An 18,117-nucleotide genomic window follows, 5' to 3' on the forward strand; every position below is an offset into this window, starting at 1 on the left:
ATGTACCCCTTATTTTTAATTTCGATTTCCTCAAGTATAAATTGAGGTGATAATTCACAGTCCATAGAGTGATTAAGAGTGAACAAGTTATTGTCTGTGGAGTTACCTAGCACATGGGCTAAGGTTGGGAAATGAGTCTCATTCTTGACTTTCGGTTTATGTCTTCTTTTCTCTCCTCAAATGTTCAGATACATTTTGACATACTTAATGACACATTTGAAGGAAAAAGTTTTCTCATTGAGTGGTTAGAAGTAGAACAATATGTTAAACACAGCCCAGGATATAACCGCATTAGAATGCAGTAATTGGCACTTAGTGGAGTTGCTGACAAAAGACACTCCTGCGTTCTCATGAAGCCCCCGGGCACACAGGCACATGTGGATATCAAATTAAGGGTCCAGTTGTGCCAGCAGCCAGGTTCCTTAATATTACCTCTCACACCCAGAGCTGACTTTTCTTTCAGAAAACTGTCTATGATCTGTCCATAGATTACCCTAGCAAACCATAACTAACGGACACACACTAGAGGACAAAAGAAGCCAGTAGGGAGATGTTTAATGTAGCAGCCTTGACATCATAAAGAGCAGAGAGCCATCTCTCCCTGGCTAATTCGAATTCAGTCAGTCTCTTGTGCAAAACCAAGGACAAATAGCAATGATTCACATTTCTTTCGTGTAGTAGTCCTCAACCTTCTCAGTCCCAGCTCTCCCTTTATAAAGCACATGTTCTCTGCTGCCCTTTTACTATTCTGAAATCAAATTCATAGATAAAATAGCTTATCTACAAGCATAAAAAATCTCAGTAGATGCCCTAACTGTAGCATGAAGGACAATGATGAAAAAGTAATGTATAATCAGATAATATGTGTTTCAATATGTAAATACTGAGGAACACCACACTTAAGAGAATCAAGAAGTAGTTAATTAAATGCTTGCACAAACTTAAAATTCACAAATTTGAAATTAAGATAATATTCAACTGAAGTCTTCCTGTTTAAACTTTTTTTCACATTTGAAAAATAAAGGTTATGTAAGTATTGGGGTGGCCAAAAAGTTTGTTCGGTATTTTTCTGTATCATCTTCTGGAAAAACCCGAATTTTGGCCAACCCAATACATATATATGTGTATGTATATAAATGCATATATGTGTGTATACACGTATATTTATATATATGTATGTATATATAAATTGCTGTAAATACTACAGTTACAAATGTAAACTGAAACACATGTATTGTATTTGTGACTCAATGCTGCTTTTGCTGGAAAAGTTGTAAACAAAGCTAAATTCTGTATTTCCTCAATTTACATGGCAATTTTCATCTGGAAAATTCAGTGCACATTCCAACCATGAAAAACTACTTGGTGTTTATATATTAATCCAAGTAAGGATCTACACTCAGATTATTATAAACACATTTTTCACTTACACAAATGTCTGACTTCTCAAATTGAAGTCTGTGACTTTAGAAAATTGACTGAAAGCAGAACAATTTTTCCTTGTACAGGACTGTCTGCACATTGCAGGATATATGGCATCTCTGATCCTCGCCAAATCCAATGCTCCCTAAATCACAGGCATCCAAAATCATTGTGATAAAACAAAGCCCCTACAACTGTTGAATTCCACCAATTTTGTACAGTAAGTTTCCAAAATGGCCCTTTCCAATGATATGATCTCATTGGATCATCACAGTGACAGAGACTATTATTTTCATTTTTTACCAGTAAAGAAACAGGCTCATGGAGGTTAACTAACTCACACGGATCGTAATTAGTGGTGTTGACCCATATCTTCTTGTATTTGGTTTAGAATCTTCCCCCATGCTCAGATTTTATTAAAAAAAAAAAAAGACTTGTTTTCATCATGTGGTAGCCTTTTCAGACTTATTAGGGGGTGCTGAGTCAACATTGCAGCAGTTAGGATTTGCTGACTCATGGTAGAGATATAGCTTCCTTACTCAGCTATGACTTCTGGCTTTTCCTCATTTATCTCTCATGTAGTCCATTCATTTTTGCTTACCTGCTAAAGCGGGTTGTGGCGGCTCTGACTTCATAGGGGTAGTTTAAGGGGAGAAAATGACTTGATGACTGCAGGATGCTTTGAGCCCATTAAATGAATTACGTGAGTTGATACAGACTAAGTGCTTGGAACAGTGTCTCACACTCAGAAAGCCCATAAAGTCAGCTTAATAAATGTTAGCTAAACATTTTGGGGAAAACGGGTTTATGATAATGGTAGTGGAGGTGATAGGGACTGGCTTTCTTGCATTTTGGTTCAACATCTTTGTTTTGATTGCCTACTTATAAGGCTTTATACGAGGGTATTCCTTGAACAGAACACAATCCTTGCCCTGAAGGACCTTATTAGTCCTGCTGGGGAGAGGAGTCGGGTTGAAGAAGAATGAACAACACAAATAAAATATGTACATAGTTTCTTTACAATAGCCAAGATATGGAAACAACTTAACTGGCCATTGATGGATTAATGGATAAAGAATATGTGGCATACACACACATAAACACACACACACACACACACACACACACACACACACACACACACACACACACACACACACACACACACACACACACACACACACTGGAATACTACTCAGCCATAAAAAAGATGAAATCTTGACATTTGCAACAACATGAATGGACCTTGAGGGTATTACGCTAAGTGAAATACGTCAGATGGAGAAAGACAAATATTGTATGATTTCACTCATATGTGGAATATTAAATAAATAAACAAAACAAACAAACACATAGATATAGAGAACAGAGTAACAGAAGTTACCAGAAAGGGAGGGGGTGGGGGAGGGCAAAATGGGTAAAGGGAGTCAAGTGCACAGTGACGGACGAAAACAACTTTTGGTGGTGAGCACACTGTAGTGTATACAGAAGTCGACTTACAGTGTTCTACACATGAAACTTATATAATGTTATAAATCAAAATTACCTCAATTAAAAGGACGATGTAGAAAGATAAATGCCTTGAGAGGCAGAAACTATAAGTCATTAGGACTTCCAACTTCTGGTAATAGCAGGGAACAAAACGAGAAATCGCATTCATCTGGAAATCAAGAAAGTTGAGGTGACACTGAACGATGATAATCTGATTGTGAAATTGGAGGAGAGGCCCAGAAAGATTCAGAATCTTAAGAGGAAATTGCTGTACCACCAAAATCACCAGGTAGCATTGGGAAGCACGTTCACAGAGCTAAAATCAGCTAGAGCAGCCTCCCCAAACCTGCTAAACATGAAAATCACCTGGGGAGCATTTAGAAACCGATTCCTAAGGTCTAGCCCAGCCTTACTGAATCAGAACCTCCAAGGGTGGATTGAGAAACTTGTATTCTTTTGTAAACTTCTCAAAGAAATTCTGATGATCAGCCTGGTGTGGACAAGTTCAGAGGTTCTCAGACTGGTCCTCAGCACCTGTGACTGTGTAAGAAATCCAGGTTCTCAGATCCCCTGAGCCAGAAACCACTGGGCTGGAGCCTAGCAATCTGTATTTTCACAAGCCCTGCAGGTGATTCTGAAGTACATTCAAGTAAAGCCCAGAGTAGAAAAATGCACTCAACTGTCAATTTCTTCTTTTTTTTTACTAGAGTGAAGATGATAGAGACCTTTCTGAGTTTTTCTTGGAGACAAGGCATTTCAAGGTATGCTCTGACACAATCAGACTTTTCTTGTCTTTCTTTTTTCTTATTGAGGTATAATTGACATATAACATTGTCCAAGGTGTCAATTTCTTGAGTGTAAAGGGTTAAATGAATGGGAGGGTGGCAAAAAAAATGGAGATATTGGCTCCACCTGCTTTTTGGTGTGCATTTGTTTTTTTTCTTTTTTTTGTTGCAAGAATTTTAGTAGTGAAGAATTGAGAAAAAACAAATGAGGTAGAATTCTTCCTCTTCACTTAAATTATAATAGTGACGACCACAGGCATCAACAATGCTAGCCTCTTCTAATATTTTTCTCAAAGTCTCATAACAACCTGAGAGGTAGGTTGATATTATCTCTATTCTACCTATGAGGAAACACTCTCAGAGATTTTAAATAATTTGCTCAAGGTCACATAGTTAATAAGTAGCTGAGCTGAGATTTGAACTTAAGGGTCTTTCACACTATGACAGGCTGCCTCTGCTCTGATCTTTCTCCAGTTGGGGCAGTTAGAACTGTCAGAGAATTGAGAGACAATGAATGCCAATCTTCTAACTTTACTGCTGACATCTGAGGTCCAGAAGTGTACATTAAATCACCGCAAATCACCAAGCAGGTTGGTGGCAGAGTTGGAGTGAGAAGCCAGAAAGAGCCAGTCCAGGGCTCTTTCGAACATGCCACCTTGAGGTTCCTTCTCAAACTGCTGGGACACTTGTTACATAATGTTTCAATTTATGTAGGAATGTGACTAATCCACATTTTTTGGTATTTGATCAGATGTAGAATATAAATGAGGAAAGCACTTAATTGAAAATCTCAAGAAATGGGAGAGCTGGGGAGGGCTACAGTACAGAGCAACAATGAAATGCAGGCTGTGTGAATTTTTTCAGGCGTTATGGATATGAACTAGTTTAGTTTACTACATCTGCTGAGATCAATTCCGTATTACAGCTAAACAAGCACAGGGCTGTGTGGCATTCATGTCTGATTGAATTGAGGATTTGGTAATTACTAACCTTCCTGACTGATCGCTTCATCTATGAATCAAGCAAAAATTAAATGTTTGTTGCATTGCAACCTGTCTCCAAACAACTGTCTGTTTTATTCAGCAAAGCAGTGATCAAAGCAATCTTCTCATCATTTCAGATTTTCTCTCTTCTGAAAAGTCAATATTTAAAATTCATTTTTGCTATAGGAAAGATAGCAAAGATAGCAATGAGTAGAATTTCCTTTCTGAAGAAACACCTGTCACTTGAAGAAGCACAAAGACTGTAGAGGGAAAATACGTACCTTAATCATAATTTTGTGTCCTTTTAATTATAATTATCTTAGAGCTCTGGTATAAAAATATAGAACATTTAGCTAAAATAGATAAAACAGATCTCAAAATGATGCCACTAAAGGACTCTAATACGTTATTATGCCTAGCTGATTCTAAATGTCAGACTATAATCACCAAAACTTAAAAAATGATCTGTACGTTGCTGCTTTTGACCTGAAATTCTAAAAGGTTAAGAAATTAGGATAATCAGATTATTGAAACAAATTTACAGATTCCAAGTTGAAGTTCTTACGTGGCTAAGAATTTTCTGCAGTGTGAGTCAATCGCGTTCATGACTGTAGCTGACACTCTTGGTCGTCTATACAATATCTATTGCCATATACCACCTCCTTGCTCTGCTTTCCTCCCCCAGCAAGAACCTCATTTTTACTCAGGTATGCTACCTCCTTGGCATGGCCATGTGGCAGGGGGTGAATCTTGATTGGTTTCAGCCAATCATGTTGGTCCCACTCAACTTGCCAATAATTGGCCGAAGGTGGTGTTGGGTGACAGAATTCTGGCCTTTGAACCATGAGGGCAAGCCTCTTGGGAGGACTTCTGGGAAAGGTGTCTCCACTCTTTGAAAAAGACAAAGGAAGAAATGGCTCATTTTCTGCTTCATGGCTCATTTTCAGCCATGAGGGGAGTCAGCTTGAGAAGAACGACAAACGTAAGGGAAACAGAGAAGTAAAACCTGGCCCTAATCCTGCTGCACCCAGAGATACTCTGTACTTCCAGCTCAGTGAGGAAAGTAATTTCTTTATTGTCTAAAACAGTAGCTCTCAAACTTTTGCCTTCATCAGTATCCCCTGAGGGGGCTTGTTAAAGCATGGATTTCTGGGCCCACCCCCAGAGTTTCTGACTCAGTATACCCTGGGTGGAACTGGAAAATTTGCATTTCTAACAAGTTCCCAGATGATTCTGATGTTACTGGTCCGGGGATCCCACTTTGATAGTCACTGGTCTGAAAGTCAATTGCCAAGGGTTTCAGTTACTTGCTGCTGAAAGCCTCTTAATTTATATTCATAGGTGCTGAGAAACACATAAAGATGTAAAGGCCTCTAGCCTTCCAGGAAGTTTCAAGCATGATTTATGTTAAGCTAACCAGAAAGAAACTTTCTATCCTTCTTTTTCTTTCCATTTACAATGACACTCCTTAAAAACAAGTTGATCAAAACCTTGAAGCATAACATGTTTCTAAAGAAAAAGCATGGGCGTTGGAGGCAGGCAGTCCTGGATTTAAATTAGAGCTCTACAATGCTGTCTGTACTTGTAAATTATTTAGATTCTCCGTTTTCCGATTTATAAATGGAAATTAAGACTTTATTCTATAGCCTTGTTGTGAGGATTATATGAAATAACATGCAGAATTCTTCCAGCATAGTACCTGCTCTATGGTAGATTAATTTTCCCTCTCTCTTTGTGTTTATACACAACATAATTTCTATTTGTTTTCCTAACTTCATAACTGAAGTACAACATACAGGGCGAAAAATAGAAAGTCCTCATTATCCAAAACTTTGTTATCTAAAATCCTGTATTTATAAGATTGTCAATGGAAACAAGAGTCTTCATAATACAAAAATATTTACCAATGACCTGTCCACTTATAATATCAATACACATTCAGAAATCCTCCCTGCTAAACAGTAGTGTCTGTTTCTACCAATCCATCCTAATATTTGTAGATGAGTCTCTACTAGATTGTAAATTGTGAACATCTGGTAATAAAAATCGATTGCAAATTGAGGTTGCATATCTTGCAAGTGGTACAAGATTTCATGACGCTAATTAAAGTGATGTTGAAAAACTCATCATACCACTCTCAAAAGTTCCTGGCATATGAGGATCTAGCAGAGGTAGACCAGTGAAAAATTTGAAGTAAAACAACTGGAATTTTGATACTAGGATAGACTCTTTAAGAATGATGAATATCAAAGGCCTAAGAGAGGCTCTTGGTAAAAGTGATGTATATTTTCACATAGAGATTCTCTCCAAGATCATATAGCAGGAGACAAATGGAAACAAAGAAGTATTAGATCATATTATTTTCTCATCAAAATGATGTCAGATTAAATGATCACCATTTCACTCATTCTTGGAAAAAACTAAGGAATAAGGAATATAACCTAAATCATGTTAAATAATAAATAAAATAAATTAATTTTCAGAATTTTAGTATCAGTTTTCAAGGTAAAATTGCACCTGAAACTTTTCCGTCACTACTTACTGTAAAAATATAGCTTCTGCTTTAGGTGGATTTACTTTAAAATATTGAGGAGACAGAAATCCAGACAGTAATACTATGTTGTTTTTTTACAATGCCTGAACCTTTTTTAGGAGAAACTGCCAGCCACATCTCGGTATCTGTTCTTTTCTTCTCCCACAATAACAGAAGCCTGAGTGTTAGCTGGGCCAGTGCTGTCCAGATAGATCATTTTGTTTGCTAGCCTTCTTTGAATCTATACCTGGCTGATGAGGTGGGGTGAAAATGTTCTGTGAGGGTTCAAGTAAAGCTGCTTAAACGGGAGGAGGTGTGCCTCTCTTTCTTTCCCATTTCCTGCTGTCTGGGATGTGGGCAGGGCCTCCAGCAGACATCTTGGACCATGAGGTGAAAACCACACACTCAGATGGCGGGAAAGAAAACTAGGCATCCGGGTTCTTGCCATGACCATGGAACTCCCATACCAGTCTCAAAATGCCTACTCTTGAGTTTCTTTACATGATAGACAAATAAATAATTATCCCATTAAAGCTACTGTTATTTGGCATTTTCTGGAATATATAGCATAATTATGTCTCATATACCGTCTAAGATTTGCTGAAAATCTGTTGTTATTCTTCAAGTGTATTTTTGCTCATTGCTTTAGATGATGAGGATGTGGGAAATGGGTCAGCAATGTCGGGGGCGGGGGGGACAGGGAGGATAAAAGGCTCAAGTTTGATATTAAATAGAATTACAAAAAGCAAGGCAGTCATATTTAGTTGTTTCACATCTGATTTAGCTCTGAGTGTAAATGCACTCAGTAGGCTGCTATTGTAGATTATTCACATCTAATGTTATATCGAGTCTACAATATTTGAGCAGGAAGGGACTTTTCAATCATCTAATGCTACATCCGTCCATTTCAAGAGTCCTCTCTACCACATCCCTGTAATATGGCCAATCCAGCCTCTGCAAAAAGACTTTGGTAAGAAAGTATTAAAGGTATATGGCAGGGCTTCCCTGGTGGCGCAGTGGTTGAGAGTCCGCCTGCCGATGCAGGGGACATGGGTTTGTGCCCCGGTCCGGGAAGATCCCACATGCCGTGGAGCGGCTGGGCCCGTGAGCCATGGCCGCTGAGCCTGAGCGTCCGGAGCCTGTGCTCCGCAACGGGAGAGGCCACAACAGTGAGAGGCCCGTGTACCACAATAAAAGATATATGGCAGCGCCTTCAGTTGATGGGAAGGGCTTCCTTGTGTTAGTTTTGAACCTGGCTCTTCAAAACTTGCACCTACAAGGTTATGGTTCTACAGAGCTGAACTTCCTCCTAATAGCCCTTTGGGTTATGATAGAAAGCTAACGTGCTGCCTTAACATCTTCTCAGTTTTCGGCTAAACACCCCCAGTTCTTTCAATTATTCTTCTTTTGAGGTCGTTCCCAGTCCTCTCACCCTCCTGATTACTCACTGATGCATTCTAAATTGTCAGCAGTCGTCTCTGCAAAAACCCATTTCATCATGCTGTGCCTTACAGGAAACAGAGGGTCATCATCAGCTATAATTATACTTTTTATAGCTGATGGTTACCATGAGTGCCCTCTGAAGCCTTCTCCTCACAAAACAGAAGCTAACTGTTTTTTTTGCATCTTTCTTTAAAGCCCCTTAAAAACATTTAATCTCTATCAAATAGGAGGCATGGAAACAGTCTCCAAAACAAAAACAAACCAGCAAGTAAACAAAAACTTGGCTAGTGAGAGGGCAGACTTTTGAAATATATTCCAGAGTGTTTAAATCCTCCAAACTAAAATGAGATAAGACATATGAGTTTTTAAAAAAGATCACATTCCCCATAGTGTTGGTAACCTGTTGGCCTCAGTAAAATACATGTTGACTGACAGTTTTCTGGGTGTGGGGAGACTGGGGCAAAAACTGATGCATCTGAGGATAAGCAAATCACCCATTGTCAGAGGAAATAATGGAGAAACAAATAAGAAATGTTGGACCAAGCCAACACACACACACACACACACACACACACACACACACACACACACACACACACACACACACACACACACACACGGTAGTAAAGCCTTGCAACTTGCAGTATTTCCCAATTGTCTAAAAAAAAGAAGCTATGGGCAGCTCCAGGCTCTCTTATCTTTTTCACAGGTATCTGCCTCCTCTTGGTCCTGGGATTAAATCTTCTCTTGATCACTATCTTACCCTTTAGCCATTCATTCCCCATTGACAGTATAAATGTCACTTTGAAATAACTGTCCCTGCTATTTAGTTTGAGAATGTTTGAAAAAGGTAGTATTTTTGCAGGAGTTGATGTTGGGTTATATGATTTCGTGTAAAACAGCATGGGGTCGGCAGACAAGTCCTGCTTCTTAACGGCTTTCTAGCTCATCATTTAAGAAAGAGTTTGTGTGAAGAGAAAATAAAAACAACTCATCTTGCCTTGGCCTCCTCCACTCCCCCTCCCCCCCACTTTTTTTTTTTTTTTTTTTGGATCACAAATCCTTGTTTTGTCGAGTTTAATAGGTCATGAGTAGTGGTTCATTAACGTAAAAGCGAGGCACTATGCTGCTGTACATTTTGCAGAAATGTTTGTTCTAGACCGGTGTGGAGTGGTGATTTCCAAAGGCTTCTGGACTCTCAGTGGGCTATGCCTAACCAGGTTTCCCCATCTTGAATCAACTCTCCCAACCTCTCTTAATAACAAGCCTTAGCAAGCCATCTTCTTCTGTTGACACAACTGTGATCCCCATGTGTCGCATAATATTTTTATTTCACCACTGACGAGCGCAAAAGAGGATGACCAGCAGTCTTGGGGTCAGGAGTCTTGCTTTGCTACCTTGTGGCCTCGGTGCTCAGAGCTAGATTTATCAACTGTGCCATTGGTCAGAATTGATCCCCTCTTTCTTTCCATCCTCTGGACTGCCTTTTTCAACAGTACCCATGGTTATATATTTTGGATTGTAAATCTTGCCCACATTTTATTTGGAAAGAGTGCCGTAGAATAAAGTGAATAGGTCCACTTTTGTCACCAACTGACTCGAAGCGGTACTTTCCTTTTCTGAGACTCAGTTTGCAAACATGTGAGATAAGAGGATTGAATTGGATTTTGAGGCCACGTCCAGCTCTTACATTCTATGACCAGTGACTTCTGCATTTTAAAATAGAGCATAGAAGGAATATAGATCAGATACCTTGAATAACAAGGCTGTTTTTCTGCCTATTTGTGGGCAGGAGGAAGGGTATGTGAAGCCACTGTCGATTTTTAAATAGGAGCTATGCAGCCCTGGAAAGAATTCTGCAACCTGAATTTACTCCTCATTGTGGCTGAAGCATGGCTCACTTTCGAGCTTTCAAAGGATGCAATCTGGTTTATTCAGAGGATACAGGTAAGAAAGAATACATCTGGCTCCAAAGCCTCATGCTAAAGACGTTTAAGGTTGCCACAGAAAAACTGAGATAAATACCCTGAGCTGCTCAAAAGGAGGTCTTCAGTCCAGACACCATCAGGAACACCACGACCTGTGGGATCCTTCTCCTTCATGCCAGGGCCAAATCTTCATCAAAAACTTCCATTATTTACTTGTTCAATGAGGCTGAAAAAGTCTCACAGAATAACGTTAACTTGTTCTTCTGTTGACCTCCTCTGGCCCTCTAGGAACCCAGCTACGGAGTATGATCTGATGAAAGGGTGTCATGACCCACTTGCTTTCCAAGTGTGCAATTCAGTTCATGGATCCAGAAAACAGTAGTTTGCTAAGCCTTCCATTTTCCAACTTTAAAATATGGAAGCAAAGTTTATTAAAACAAAAAAATTAAATATCATGTTTCTTCTTTTTTTTTTTTTTTTTTTTGCGGTACGCGGGCCTCTCCCTGTTGTGGCCCCTCCCGTTGCGGAGCACAGGCTCCGGACGTGCAGGCTCAGCGGCCATGGCTCACGGGCCCAGCCCCTCCGTGGCATGTGGGATCTTCCCGGACGGGGGCACGAACCCGTGTCCCCTGCATCGGCAGGCGGACTCTCAACCACTGCGCCACCAGGGAAGCCCTCTCTTTCTTCTTTTTAATAGATTGTTTTAGTTAGAAAAGGCATTTTCATTATACATCTAACTGACTTTCTCGCTGCAATGCATTGGTGGAGGTCTATGAAGAATAACAGCTCAGTGCTAAATAGTGGGGGTGGGCCTGTCATGGTGTGGGGAGGAACTGCAGGCCACATTTCCTGATGCACAAGTGGAAAGAATTCAGTAGCTCTTGAGTATACAGTGTACATATGAGTCAACAAGTAGACAAAGAAAATCCAGACCTTTGATGACCCCTGGTGAATAAACTAAGCACTGCATTGAAATGCAGCTAGAGCCGCAGACTTCCCTTGCAGGCTAGCCCCTGGATTGCTCCTCTCTCAAGCAAGGCAAAGGGTTTTTTTCCTCCTAAGTGCCTTTTTCGTTCGCGTTACAGACTTGAGGCATCCATAGCCCTCTAAACAAACCTGATTTTGGTGATCTCTGTTGGTAGATTAAGAAACGTGTGTGCCTACACGTTTTTATATCTGTGCTAGGATCCCGTTAGACACAAACAGTGTTATTTAGGAATTCAGGGATTCATAAATCAAGGTCTGTAACTTTCTTTCAGATTGGGTAATTACTTAATATTGTTTTATAGAAGAGTTATGAAGGACAAATAAGCCTTCTTATGTAACCCAAATTTAAAGTCAGAGTTGACAGGTAATCACTTGTCTGTATAAACCCTGAGTAGCAGCTAAAATGCTCTTCTATGCAACAAAAGTCTGCCTTTTCATAAACCCCTGTATGTGGCCAGCATGTGGTACATGTGACCCAGAAGGCAGGCTTTGTTTTGTCAGCTTGCAGGAGAGGAAAGAAACTTGTTAGTGTAAAAGATGACGTGGGGGGGATGGAGGCATTTTGGGGGTGCACCCAGGCATCCGATTATAAACGTGGTAATGCCAAGTACCTATTTGTAATCACCCAGAAGGGAATGTACCTGACAGAGTTATCATAGGGTCGAATTCTAAACAGTTTATAGTATTCTGCCAGTTAGCCTATCAGTAGTTTGTGTACCATAATCACTGGCTTTTATGTCTTTGTTGCCTGAACCAGAGATATTTTTTATATCTCTAAGGTTGATGTATGTGGGGTGTTGAATTTATTCTCTCTCCCCTCACCCTTTATTATCACCACAAAACTAAGAATTATGCCTTTATTTCTAAAAAAAAAAAATCACTAAAAATTTTTCATGAGAAACATTATATATTCCAAAGGTTTGCTTCGGCTTTGTGGGAAGCCATTTGGTCTCTGCACTGGGATTACAGGAGCTCATGTAGACACGCGCAATCACATAAGCGAAGGCGGGGATCTTCAGCACAGCCATACGAGGTAGTCCTCACCTGCTGGATCAGGAGGCTGGCATTCTGAGACTTTAATCAACTTGCCAAGCAGACATCTAAAATTTCAAAGGTGGGAAGAATCTTAGATGTCTAATTCAGTTCTTCCACCGCCTGCTCCTCCCGAATGAGCAAACTGAAACCTAGAATTGGTTGATAATTCCAATGTCGCAAAGCCAAGCACAGAGGTCTGTTCCCTCCCGGTCCAGCTGTCCATCCTTTGCCTCACTTTGCCCTCCTTGGGTCATGTTGAATGTACTGTGTCTTTGTAGAGGGGACCACATCACCGTTGGGAATTTCGGGTAAATTGTTGACTAAAATGTGGGAGGCAGGAGAAGGGATATACTGAAACATTGGTAATTTGAGAAACAACTCAATTTGAAGATACATTTATTTTATCATTTTTAAAGTTTCTTTTTCAAATTAGAGAAAGTGTGCTTTGATCTTAACCCCCAAATCCATCTATGTTTATTATTTCATTATATGTTTTAATGAAGAGTTACATTATATACAGAACATTATAATTTGAAAGGTTTGTCATGATATCCTTATTGATGTGGTTGGGCATGTATGTTCTACTCTGTGGCTGAAGGACAAACAAATTGCTAATGATTTATATACTACTATACATCTCAACTGCTAAAAGTAATTTCTGAGAATTTTCATCTAAATATGATGTATTCTGAAATCTTGATGATTGCTCATCCCTCATGTTTATATGAAGTACATATTTTGATTGAACAAATGCAGCATTAAAAAGCCTCTCCCTGCATGATGCCAGCAGGCCACTGAGGTGGAAAAGTAGCTTTGCATGAAGTGTTGGAAGACACGTCCAAGATGTCTTCAAATTCAAGGTCATGGGCTCTAAGCTACCAAATACAGTGTGAGACTATCCACTCCCGACGCAAGGAATCCTTCCTTTCAAAAGAAAATCGGTTGGACATGATAAGAGGCTCTTAGTAACCTGTTCCGGGTCTTAATAATCCTGAAGGCTCAAGTATCTCACAAAATCCCTTGTAGATATCAAGGCTATTTCCTAGTTGTCAATCCCTAGAATTAAGACACGTTTCTTATTGGAGGTAGCAGAGCTTAATGGGAAAAGCAGTAGAAATCTGAAGACTTGACTTTGCATCCAGACTTTCCTCTCTCTAGCTGTGTAACCTTGGGCAGATTATTTAGCCCAATGAGCCCAACATCGGGGCTGGGGAGATTGGTTTTGTCATAATATGTGGCTACAACCTGAAGTTCTTCTAGGTCTGCTTATGGGGTAGTGATTAAGGGGGCCACAGCTCGGGAGAGTGAGCTACACCTAATTGTGAAGCCCACTATAATGTTGAAGCAGGAGCATCTCCACAGGAGTGTCGAAGCATCCCCTGGGACAGGGCAGGACCAGGTTTCAATGGCCACACTGGCTGAAGACTGACACCTATAGACCGAAGGACTTTCCAACCTCTCCTTTGTCTAAATAAGTCTTCCAGGTGCTTGGACATTTTATGTCTGGGGATGTTGGCAGGGGAAGGGGAGTGGGTGTGCATCAAATGATTGATCCTAGATTTTCTTAAAAGGGCAGGTCTGGGGCTCAAACAGTTGAATTGGAAAAATAATGCTGACCTGAGCAGTTGAGCTTGAGGCTTAGATTTCTTGCATATTATACTGCTGAGGAAAATTAATGATTTTACTGATAATTCAACCATCTTAAAAAACAAACTCTTCCCACATTAAGACAAACAAGCAGCCAAACAACAATACATTACACATAGAAAGGTGACATGAGTTACACTGTTCTCAGTACTAGAGTCATCCTTAGAGGACTGCATCGGAATCTCCTGGGTTGAGAGGAGGCTGCCTTTTCCTATTTCAAGCTTGTCACACGCCCCTTTCTCTTCTTAGAATGACTGCTTAATTTCATGACAGCTTTTGCCGGTGGGTGTGAATTGTGCATGTGAACACTGTGGAGTCTGAGAAGAGGCTGAAAAGTTCGAGTTTAACCACAAATGCAAGTAGATAAAAGGAGCTGATTCATCATGTGGTGTAAGATTCTAGAACCGCACATATGGGAGCAAGCATTGTTCAGGTCTCCAGCAAATGTTTATCCAATGTTACCTTAAATTTCCTACAATGATGTTCACTTGGCATGGTATCTAAGGCCTTCCATAACCTGAGTGACACCTACCTGCCTGCAGGATCTCCTGCCACTGGCCCTTTGAGTTCAGGTAATTCAGAATTATTGACCTTTACTTAAACCCATCATGCTGTTTCATGCCTGTCCTCCTTGACAGGCTACTGTTTTTTTCTGGATTGTCTTTTTCCTGTAGTGAACTCCTACTCAATTCTTAAAGACCTGGTTCAAGTGCCCTTTGCCACCTGCCTTTGCCCTGCGAAGTCATGATTAATCGCCATTTTTCGTGCATATGCTACATTGCAGTCTAATTATTCATAAACAGGTTTTTATAACCATCTAGACTATAAACTCCAATGGGCAATCACAGTGTTATTTGTTGTTCACTGCCAGTTCCTAGAACATAATAGCTTTTTAAGCAATATTTTTGAGTGAATGAACACATGCATACATGAATTCTCAGCACTGTATCAAAGGGGTGGTAGGTGGAGCTACAAAAATGAAGAGATGCCTTTTATCCTCAAGGAGACTATAATCACGGGGAGGAAACAGACATGTTAATCTTACCTTCACTGTAAGACAGGTTTCTAAGGAATATGCTAGAGATACAAAGTGCTATAGGAGTATATATGCCTAGCAGTAAAACTTTTGTTGAAAGAATAATGAAGGAAATAAATATTTATTGAATGAATAACAAAGGGAAGAACAATGATGAGAGAGTTATTTTAAGAGATAGAAAAAGTTTGGTGGAGGAGATACCATTTAAACTGGAGTTTAAAAGGTGATGGTAAAAATTGGAAAGGCTGAGTGGTCCCACCGGTAAAAGTAGAGCCATGAACACATGAAGTGTTAGGGAAATGATCAGCAATCCTGTTTGGTTGGAACATAGTGAATATGGGAAGGGATGGTAGGAGATTTGTCTGGAGACATATGTTGGCAGCACTAGGAAAGCCTTGGATTTTATTGGGGAAGTCATGGAGAGCTGTTGAAGGTTTTTAGAGCAGGGGAATGAAGTGATATATTAATACATGCCTTATAGGATTAAATGAGATAATACATGGAAAGTGTTTGGAACAGTGATCTGTAAACAGTAAATACTCAATGAATGTTCGTTATCCTAGTTAGATATTTTCTGGAAGAAGAAATAAGGTAAGAAACGGAAGTCAAGGAAAAAAGTAAGCTATAGCAATTGTCTAGATAAGAGATAATAAAGTCCTAAACTTAGAAAGAGACTGTAGGCATGAAAAGGGATTATATTCAAATGACATTTTAAAAGTAGATTGGAAATAACTTCATCGCCAGTTGGTGAGCCAAGAGGAATCAGAAGCTTCTAGCCTTGCTGTCTAGGAGAAGAGTGATGTTATATAAATTATGAGACCAGAGGATGGGGGGATTCTGGGAGGCAGGTAATGGGTGTGTGTTGGAAATGTTGAGTTTGATGGACACTGGGACTCAAAGATGTCCACACACCTGTCAGATATGTGGGTCTGAGGTGGACAAGAGATGTGAATTTGTGAATTACCAGCAGAGAGGTGATGGGTGACACCATGCAAATGATTTAAATGACCCCCCCCCCTCAAATGTAGAGAAAGAAAAGTAATGAGGACAGAAAATTTGTGATGGCTGATTTTTATTGGGGGTGGACTTTATGCCTAATACTTGAGAATTTCAGAATATCTTCCTTCCTCACCAGTCATACTATTTTGAGTGCCAAGGGCTGCTGAGTATGGGGAAAGCAGAACACAACATGGCAACATAAATATGTACAAGCTGAGCCAACATATTCAACAATAACCGTCTTATCACAAAAAAGTGCAGGTGCTTTAAAGGGGTAAAATAAGTATGCTAGGATCCCACCATAGTGCTTCTTCATGTACTACTAACCTGATCACTGACATACTTTAAACTAGTATGTTTCTTCATTAGGAGCAAGCTTGATCATGACACTGAAAGGAAAACTCCGTGTTGCTGGATTTCAAAAACTGAAATCTAAGTGCTTCAGAATGATCACATTCCTCACTTTGTGGTACACCATCATTGTTGATCCATGTAAGTTTCTCTTTTATTTTATTTTTCTATTCTTCATTCCATATCCTCCATTTCCAATCCTTTTATTACCACAAAAGTTACCTATACTCATATATATCGAACATACTGTTGGGTAAAAAAACGTAACTGGAATGAGATGTGTGGAATAGTATCATGTATGTTCATTTAAAATATATTCATAGAAAAAATTCTATGTATTATTTATGGATAAGTTTATATGCATGTGGGGTGGGGGACTAAAAATATAAAAACCCTTTGTTACCTAGGAAGCTTCTGGGGGTTTTACTTTCCAGAGCAGAAATCTTAAGGTTGTCACTTGCTGTCAAAATTGTTGTTTTTTGTTGTCAAAATTCAGCATGAATCAGAAGCTCTTGAGGGCTTGTGCAGACACAGATCACTGGGACCCACACCAGAGTTTCTGATTGTCTTGGGTAGGGCCTGAAAATTTGCATTTCTAACCAGCCCCCAGGTGGTATTAACGCTGTTGATCTGGGCCCGGACAGTTACTCTCCAGTGGTAACCACTCGTTTGTTCTCTGTATCTGTACGTCTGTTTCTTTTTTGTTGTATTCACTAGTATGTTTTATCTTTTAGGTTCCACAGATAAGTGATATCATACAGTATTTTTCTTTCTCTGACTTATTTCACTAAGCGTAATACCCTCCAAGGCCATCCATGTTGTTGCAAAGGGCAAAATTTCATTCTTTTTCCTGGCTAATATTCCATTGTATGTATATACCACATCCTTTTTGTCCGTTTGTCTCTTGAAGGACACTTACATTGCTAAATACTATTTCCTACTAAAAGGAATCAGAGCTTTTGAAAGAAAAAGTGATTTCTGGTCTGTGGCAGTAATTGTACAAGGTGAACCTGAAAGCTAAGACGTTTTTAAAGATTAATGTAGTAATGTCAAAAGGGGCCAGATGTAAGGAGCTTGCACAGACCAAAGGTAGAATAATTTGAATATCAAAAAGAATAATGATCAATGGTCAAATAGGGAAATTTATGGATATCAGGAATTATAGTTTTCAATATGATAATGGTCTTGGATTATGTAGGGAATTTCTTTAATTTTTAGAAATGGATGCTAAAATCCTTATGGGTGATCTGTCATGATGTCTGTAATTTATTTTTAGTAGCTCAGCAAAAATTATCTAGATAGATAAAACAAATATGGCCAATTTTTGAAAACTATGACTACGGATAGCTAGTACATGTGTTCATTTTTCTGATTTTCTGCATACTTGAGATTTTTCATAATGCAAAAACTTCTGAACTTAAAACATTTTAAATTTATATATGTAACGTATATTTTTTAATTTATATGTGCGTGTGCA

At 39.4% G+C, this 18,117-nt stretch overlaps 1 long non-coding RNA gene across 1 annotated transcript in view; it reads left to right on the plus strand.

Moving 5' to 3' along the window:
• LOC307188409 overlaps positions 1-17,041 on the plus strand; it is a 65,807-nt gene extending 48,766 nt beyond the window's left edge. The window contains exons 3-4 of the long non-coding RNA XR_013828928.1: positions 3,621-3,674; positions 16,659-17,041. This is a non-coding gene — a long non-coding RNA (uncharacterized lncRNA). The remainder of the gene's footprint in view (positions 1-3,620; positions 3,675-16,658) is intronic.
• Positions 17,042-18,117: the final 1,076 nt, after the last annotated feature.

The sequence above is a fragment of the Stenella coeruleoalba genome, assembly GCF_951394435.1.
Source record: "Stenella coeruleoalba genome assembly, chromosome: 7".
NCBI lineage: Eukaryota > Metazoa > Chordata > Mammalia > Artiodactyla > Delphinidae > Stenella > Stenella coeruleoalba.